Source organism: Puntigrus tetrazona, chromosome 5 (genome assembly GCF_018831695.1).
Source record: "Puntigrus tetrazona isolate hp1 chromosome 5, ASM1883169v1, whole genome shotgun sequence".
Taxonomy (NCBI): Eukaryota; Metazoa; Chordata; class Actinopteri; order Cypriniformes; family Cyprinidae; genus Puntigrus; species Puntigrus tetrazona.
Window position 1 is genome coordinate 21,491,852 of NC_056703.1, and position 8,885 is coordinate 21,500,736.

The 8,885-nt window shown below is 37.8% G+C and overlaps 1 protein-coding gene and 1 long non-coding RNA gene across 2 annotated transcripts in view; one reads left to right on the forward strand and one right to left on the reverse strand.

Moving 5' to 3' along the window:
- The window catches only part of LOC122345940 (active breakpoint cluster region-related protein-like), a 248,527-nt gene that overhangs the window by 67,482 nt on the left and 172,160 nt on the right, over positions 1 to 8,885 (reverse strand). The gene's annotated exons all lie outside the window — the stretch shown is intronic.
- LOC122345943 lies at positions 4,593 to 5,411 on the forward strand. The gene is made up of 3 exons (XR_006251061.1): positions 4,593 to 4,799; positions 4,882 to 4,939; positions 5,124 to 5,411. It is a non-coding gene; the product is annotated as an uncharacterized LOC122345943 (long non-coding RNA).

An 8,885-nucleotide genomic window follows, 5' to 3' on the forward strand; every position in this document is an offset into this window, starting at 1 on the left:
TTCAGACTGAAATACCATTTTATACACACCTGACCGGGAAACCAAAAAAATAACGTGGCGAGATCTGGACAGTCGGTGACAGACACTTTCATCAGAAAAATTCTTATTCAGTCACAGTTACGACACTATATCACAAACACACACACAGCATATTAGTTTACATTGAAGAACTGTAAGACCGGTATAAAAAAACCATTAAGATTATAATATACGGCAAAAGTGCACCCACAAAATTTGGATCATGTTTAGCTTCAATTGTACAGACCTTACACAACATATTTAGGACTGCATGCATTAATGCATTTATTTACCTGTAAGTTAGTCGACAAAGGTCGCCGGTTCAACTGTGATTAGATTTTAGGTTAGTTTTTAGTTTTAGTTTTTCTCAGGATATCTTTTCTGTTACTTTCGACAATCTGCTTAAGGCGTAAAAAAAAATCACAACAAAGTCCCTACATGAATCCTTTGACCCATATCCTATCATTTAGGTTTCTCCAGTGCAATTTCAGTTAGTCATGTTAACTTACATGCTACACCGATTTAAATGCATTAACATTGCAATGAATGGCGCCATTTAATTTCTCCCGACTCAGCTCCTCGAGGTTTGGAACATGCAGCTGGATCTTGTCGGTCTTGCCGAGTTTGCCATCCTTCTCGGTGTATATCGATCCGTCAGACAGATCACATGACAACAGGCAGTTATTCTTCCGCTCTCGAAAAGAGAAAGAGCGTGCAAACTCGAAAACGCTTTCATTGGCCATCCAGAAAACATAAATACGCCCCTCCGAGCATCGCTCCTCCTTTCTCAGGATAACAGAGCGGACGGGGTTTATTTTTGCCTGAGAGAATTGAATACTTTATGGGAACTCATGACATAAATATTATTTGCTAAATTTTATATTCATGAACATACATTTTCAGAAAGCCTTTCTCTCTCTCTCTCTCTCTCACACACACACACACACACACACACACATTAAAAATAAAATAAAACAATAAAGATAAGAAAAGGGCAAATACAATTTGCAAACATTTATTTTAGTTTGTAGAGTTTTTTCCTGAGATGTTTTGTGTTAATGTTTTCATTGTTTGCATGCAGGTTGCAAAGAGATGGAACATTCTGGAAATAGTGTAGAATTTTTTAAAACTTTACAGGATTTTTTTCTTGAAAATTTCTGCCCTTTTGCAAACCTGTTTGCATGTTATATTATATTATATTACCGTGTATTTTTTCAGTTTTCTATACATAGTGTCAACGCAGTTTGAAAGAAAGAATGTGGAATATCACGATTCACAAACATAATCTGGATTGCCGAACCTAACTGAATGCTATTCAGCCTATTAACCCATTCTGCGCTGCGTCCTAAAGTGCACACTATCTAACCACATCTGCTCTAAATAGTAAAAATTAGCGTCACACAGAATTTACGAGCAAAGCACACAGAGACGCGAGCTCGCTTTCAGATGGACGATGTGCGCATGCGCGCTACCAAACACTGACGTACTTCCTGGCGGGAACACGATGGCTCCTCTGCTAAACGAAAACAGAGCTGTGCAACACGTGGATATGTTTGAAGGGAGCCAGCATCTCTCGAGATGCTCTTTACTTAATCTTTTGAGGTAATTTTGTGTTCTCTTGCAGACACCGCGGTGTTTTACCCGTCGACAACGCGCTAACCGGCGGCATTAGACAACACGGAAGTGTCGCGTGATAGAAATACACTTTGGTGGATTAAATAAGTATGGCTCTCGGTAACGAAGACTACTCGAGCCGGCGGAACAACGCCCGGTTGAAGATGTGATGGACATCGAGAGTCACTCGCAGCTCATCTTCGAAACCCTCCGCCTGGAGGTTGTCGACTCCATCAATGAGTGTTTCGAGTAGTTCACACGAACCCTGAGCAAAGTGATGCTGCTGCAGGCCACCGGTCTCCTTCGGACAGGTAAACTAATTTAGATGTAAAACTTTAAACGTGTCGACTCAAAGTGAACACACACTGGAGTCAGCTGAACCGAAGTCGGTGTTTGTTCTTTCCCCTCCGCGCTCATTAGTGGAGTTACACTGCAGCAGAGACGCGACAAATATCAACAGTTCTCAGAGCCGTTTTAAGCGAGGCGATGGTGATTTTTTTTAGTGTTTCGTGTGTTTTAAGGTTAAAGCCTCCTCTGAAACATTTCGAGTTTTGACAGCTGCTTATGAGCATCATTTATAGCTAAATAAATGGTTAAGCTCCCAGAGGACACAGGATTTTTCTGTGGAGGTAAAGGTTAGGATTGGGATGCACTGCAGTCTGATCTTGATCTGATGCCCTCAGAAAGCATACTGAAAATTATCCATATGTATATTAAGACTGCACGATTAATTGAATTTCTAATCACTATTACAATCATGGATTCCACAATTCCACAATCGTACAAAATCAACTGGTTTTATTCTGCGTGCTTAAGCTGTGTGCTTTTATTTCTTTTGGTTATCTTAAGGGTTTCTGAGCTGTTTAAATTTTAGTATAACATTATAATATTGCATACAAAATGTATCCGATGTATGGTTTACATTTGAAGCTTAACACTATGGAAAAGCGATACATTTTTCAGTTTGTTTTAGCTTATCAAAAATTTTTGCATGTTGTTGTTTCTAGTAATGATATAAACATGGTGATTGTAATTAAAAATAAAATAAAATTAAGGAAATAACCAACAATTATTATTTTTGTCATAATATATGCATTAGTTTGACTTTTTAAAATGCTTTATTGTTTCTCATAGGCTACAGTAATATCTTTTTGTTGTTTTTATTAAACACATAAACATAATTTGGAATTGTTGTAATATTTGGAATTTTTTTATATTATACATATTATAAATTTATTATACCAAAGCCTTTTACTTGAACATGTTTTTTCATGCACTGCGTCACATCTCTGTGTTTCCCTATACAGTTTCTCTCTGGTGAAAGCCTGTTTATAACGCAGTCTAGAGCTAAAGCAGCCCGAATTAAAAGACAGCTCGGATCTTCTGAGACGCCGACTCCATCGGTGATTCTGGAAGTGGAGAGAGAATGAAGAGCAAGCCAAGGGCAAAAATGAGAAGAAAATATATAAAAAGTCTTCCTCAAAGACTTAGCTTTCCATTTCTGTTGAAATCAAACCACAAACATTGCATATCCTTAAAGAAGCACTGGTTCTAGAGGTGGGTCTCATTTATATATATATCTCATATGCTGTTCTATAATTATTTTATAAACATGGAAATTTAAATAGCGCATGAATAGTAATTTACTGTGTCCTGTCACTGGTTGTTGTGAGCTTGTGATCATACACACACACAAACACACACACACACTGTGGTGACCTAACTTATTTATTACTAAATTATGAATTATTCAAATGAATCCAGTGAGATTTTTGTTTGCATAAGGAGTGCTCCACACAGAGATCTGATCTCATCATTATCCAGAAGAACTCTGGCAGTGTCTCCAAGATGCTTCAAGAAACCTAAACTCAAAGCTGTTCTGAGCAGCTAGTGTTTTAATATATGTGGCCACCGCTGTGTGTAGATGACTTCTCAGCAGCTGATTCTCTGGCCCGCTCTATTTATAAGCTGTCCCCTCTGTGTGAAGGGTTAAAGCCAGCACGTGTAGAATTATGCTTGAACATGCACCGTTGAATTTCTTGAGCGTCGCCATGTATGAATGTCTGTGATGGATCTCAGAAAATGATTTTGCTAACAATAACAATCCCCAGGTTAAAATAATGTGTACTTGAACACACTAAAAAATACTTAAATACAAGCAAGTACATTTGTAGTAGATTCTTCCTTTTTTTTGTGCTAAAATGGTTACATGCTAGAAATTCACTAGAAGTACATTTTGTACTTTCTGTAGTTTGTCGGTGTAATTTAAAAAGTATAATATCAGATATTTTGAATAGATTTTTAGCACATTGAAATAAAGTATACTGCTGCATAAATATGCAAAGGGCTATAATTAGTGTATTTCTTAATTGTAAGCTTTGGTTTAAAAATGAGTTCAGTATTAGTACAATTTTTATATTCTAAATTTATTAATCTTTAAATTGGTTTTATTTCACATTTGTTCCTAATGAAATAGATATATAGTGCAGTTTCCCAACTGTGCTCATTTAAATACACATCATATAAATACACTAATTGGCACTAATTACATCTTTTTTTTTTTTTTTTTAAGTGTAGTCAGAGGAAGTACCAGAAGTGTTTTATAATTGCTTTGATTATATTTATCTCTTTACATAACATTTTAGTGGATTTTTATATATACTTCTATTTGTATTTGGTTCAAAATGTATTTAGTAAAACCCTTTAGTTACTGTGCTTAGACTAAATGGTGAGTGAAAACCGCTTCACTTGAAGTACTTTTTATGGAATTGCACTGAAATAAAGTGTATTTTCAGCTGGGACAAGAAGACAAATGTGTTAGCTAGCAAACCGCCATCCAATTTCTTCAGGAATTGAATCTTTTTTTTTTTTTTTTTTTTTTTTTTTTTCTGACATTTTGGGAAAGTCGTTTTTTTTTTTTTTTTTGTGTTATGGCTTTTAATGATGACACTTTGTTCAGATATGCCAGACATGAGTGCAGGTCTCGTGTGATCAAATGTGGCATGTACTGCATTCTTATGTAATAACGCGTTTTTACATGTGTATTAAAAATGTATATTTGTTTTCTAGAACTCAGAAATAGGAGGGTTCTTAAAATGCATATGGAAAATCGAGGATTGCTGTGTGAACACGGGGAAAACAATCAGTGAATCTCTGCTGGAGTCAGAGTAAGTTCTAATTACAAACAAAACAAATTTATTCGTAATAGTTTATAAATAGTGTTTCTTGATGAATGAACTCCAATTTCAGCCTAAGTGATGACTCTGAGGGGACAGAGCACAACAGTGATCATGAAGTCACAAAAGTGGTAATGTGAATGATGATTTAGTTTTATATTTATTCATTATTTTATATTTTCTCTAAGAAATGTGTGTGCTGTTACACAGCCATTCATGTTAAAGACATTTTCCTAATTAGTCCATGTCAAATTTTACATTTCAACAGAACGATACTAATGCATTTTATCAATGATACTTTTTTTCTTTTTCCAGGATAGAACCATTTTTGTTCCAAGTTACTTTAAAGGAAACCAACATAAATGGCTTCCACAATCCTTCCTGGAGATGAGAGCCCAGTGTTCACTTTCAGACGACGAAGAAGAACGGCTATTCAGCACCAAAGTGAAAGAGAAGAAAAGAAAAATAAATCTGCCATGAAAAAGAAGGCAAGTGCTTCAAAAAACAAACCCGCTCGCAAAAGCAGAGCTGCAGCCAGGACATTATCAGAATCGTCTGTTGACTCTCTCTTCATGGAGCAGGAAAAACAAAATAAGACTCATGAGGTTTTTAGCTGCATGTTCAGATGCTGAACACTCAGATTCAGCTCATCACAGAGCGTTCGACTTACTGAGCAGACTGTCCAGTGTCTTGAGAACTTAGATGGAGATCATTTAGTGGTAATTGAAGAGACACAGAGAAACTCTGTTGAGGCACTTACAGAAGCAGCTGTTCATATGGAGCATGATGGTAATGCAAGTCTTTCATCTCAAGCTGATGACTTTGCTGAATCGGAAAAACTGTGTCAGACCTGCAGTCAGAAAACACAGCCAACGTGTGGAAGAAATTAATTCACCTGTCCTTTCAGACAGCTTGTTTACCAGTAAACAGAAAAAATGAGAAAAGGCATGAGTTAAATACACAAGAAGTAGAGTCTGGTGCAGATTCTCGTGGAGCAGACAGTGCTCATTCAGTTGAGATGGATCGGTTCAGTGAGTCACAAACTACAGAGATGACACTCAAAAGAACAAAAAGAAGAGGAAAGACAAAGAGAGGACAAAGACAGAAGATAACAGTCAGACAGAAATCTTGTCAAATGAAACTTGTGAAGCTCCTGAGACCGAACAACCTGAGCACAGAGGAACGTCAGAGGAAATCTCAGGATTAAAATCAGTGAAGAAAAGAATGTAATTGAAGAATCTCCGTATGACTCTGATTTTGCTCTGGATGTAAATTCAGTATCTCAGTTTGATAATGTCACTGATAGATCAACTACTCATGAGACGGCAGAAGAAAGACCAAGTGATGTTCTTGAACATACGCAAGCTGAAATAAATGATGCTGCACACTCAGATTCTGTCCAGTGTGCTGGGAACTTGCATGGAGATCACTTATCTGTAATTGAAGACGGACAGACAAACTCTGTAGAGGCAGTTACAGAACAAGCCATGCAGCATGAGGATGATCTGACGCCTGGAAATAACCTGCTCAACAAAAGCAGTTCTTTGTTGCTACCACAAGAGGAGACATTTCTATACAGAATGACATTCAACAGACTGACAGTGACTTTGGTTCACAGGATTTATTCATATCATTGAACAGTCCTAAAGCGGCACCTACTACAGTGAATATGGAGGAGAGCGATCAGACAGTGATGTGACTCAAATAGAGACAGAAGTAGAGTTTGAGTCCATTTTTGGCCCAAGAACACCCGAGATGGTGTGATGGTGGCTGCCGTGCCTATGAGGACAATTACAGCGATGGAAAATCTGTGTCTGTGTTTGGGTCAGGAACACCAAACAAGCAGTTAACAAGTCAAGACATGAACAGTACCCAACACCCAGAATCCCAAAAGAAAGCCCAGACTCCGTTGGCCTAAATAAAAGAGAAAAAAGCGGGTCAAGATCTCATAAGGATTCTGATGTTACAGATGTAGAGGAGACCGTGAATGTGCAACCGTCATCCAAACATTTACCACTAGCTGGTCAACCATTAAAAGAAGTTTGCTCAATTTTATCCGAGCGCCTCAACATGAGGAAACGAGGGAGATGGAAACGGATCCTCAGGAAATTCCTTTGTTTAAAAATGATGGACTGAGCTTTATTAAAAGAAAAAGAAAGCTGAAGGAGAAATTGGGTGCAACTAATTTTTTATACAGTGTGATTTAAATGTAGATGTCGGCTCTGAATCACCAGCTGATGACATTACTGGAGTTAAAACAACACCCAGAGAGAACAAGAAATCAAATGAAGTGGAAAACAGAGTAACGAATAAAGAGCAAAGGAAGAAACATTTTTACATATTGTGGAGACATCACTGAACCTGGAGGAAAGTGTGGCAGATGACAGTGCCATCCCAAGGGTTAAGAGGAAAAGAAGAAAGAAAGTACAAATTAAAAGAACATGACGTAGAGCCAAGTGTAGAAATTCAGTCTGTTGAGACGGTTCAGTTCAGTGGGTCACAAACAGCTGAACTGACATCCAAAAATAACTAAAAAGAAGAGAAAGGTCAAAGACAGGACTAAGATTGTATACTATAGACACCCCATCAGTGAAACTTTGGACTCTGATAGACCAGCAGAGTTGAGAGTAAATGATCAACACAGTGAAGTTCCAGAGACGCAATTTAACCTGAGTTTATACAGACATCAGAGGAAATCACAGGATGCCCAGTGACTAATGTAACTACATTGAAACCTGTAAAAAGAAGAAGAAGAAGAAGAAAAGAGACGAGACTGAAGAGCATGAATATGAACCTGTTCGATCTGGATGTAAGCTCTAGGTCTCGGTTTGATCATGCCATTGAAGAAACGGCCAATTGATTGCAACACAGCTGAACATTTAGAAGGTATCACACCACTTATTTTAAAGGCTGCCAGAATCAAAAAGAAAGGCGAGAAATGCAAGTTCTTTAAGTGACATTATTGGACTGGAAAATCAAGCATCGGGCTCGCAGTCAGAAAGCGCAGAAGTAGTCTTGAAAAAGAAAACAAAGAAAAACAGGAATTACAAGAGCAAAAGAATGCAGAACTTAGCTTCAGATATTGGGGAAGATGCGTTTGTTTCAACAAAGTGAGTCATCAATTACAGATTCGCTAACCAGAAAAACAAAAAGAAGAGAGCAAACAAAGACAGGGGAAAGGACAACAGATAGCTCAGTCGAATGGCACTTTTGACCAGATGTATGAAAGACTTTCAGAAGTGAGAGAAAATAATGTGATTCAGTCCATTGAGGCCAACAAGACCAATCTGTTTGAACATTTACAGATGATTTGAGGACATAAGTTGTTCTTCACCCAGTGTAAATAAATGGAAGAAAAAAAAAGAAAAAGGATAGAAGTGAGAAACCTCAGTATGATTCTGCATCTCAGCTTGATGTTGTCTCTGGGCTGATGGGACAAAAGATGATTGAAAGGCCAAGCACTGACAGTGCAGTGGAACATTTGGAAGGTAATTCAGTAGATACGTTAAAGGTGGCCAAACGCAAAAAGAAAAGTCAGATTTCAAGTTCTTCAGCTCAAGCTGATGGCATCGTTGGACTGGAAAACGCTGTGTCAGACCTGCAGTCAGAAAACACAGCCAGCGTGTGGAAGAAATGAACTCACCTGTCCTTTCAGACAGCTTGTTTACCAGTAAACAGAAAAAGAAGAAAAGGCACAAGTTAAAAGTGCAGGAGGAAGTAGAGTCTGGTGCAGATTCTCATAGGCGGACAGTGCTCATTCAGTTGAGATGGATCGGTTCAGTGAGTCACAAACTACAGAGATGACACTCAAAAGAACAAAAAAGAAGAGGAAAGACAGAAGAAAGAGAGGACAAAGACAGAAGATAACAGTCGTGACAGAAATCTTGTCAAATGAAACTTGTGAAGCTCTTGAGACCGAACAACCTGAGCACATACAGACGTCAGAGGAAATCTCAGGATTAAAATCAGTGAAGAAGAAAAAGAAGAAGAAGAAGAAGAAGAATGCCAGTGAGGAATCTCAGTATGACTTTGCTCTGGATGTAAATTCAGTATCTCAGGTTCATAATGTCACTGATA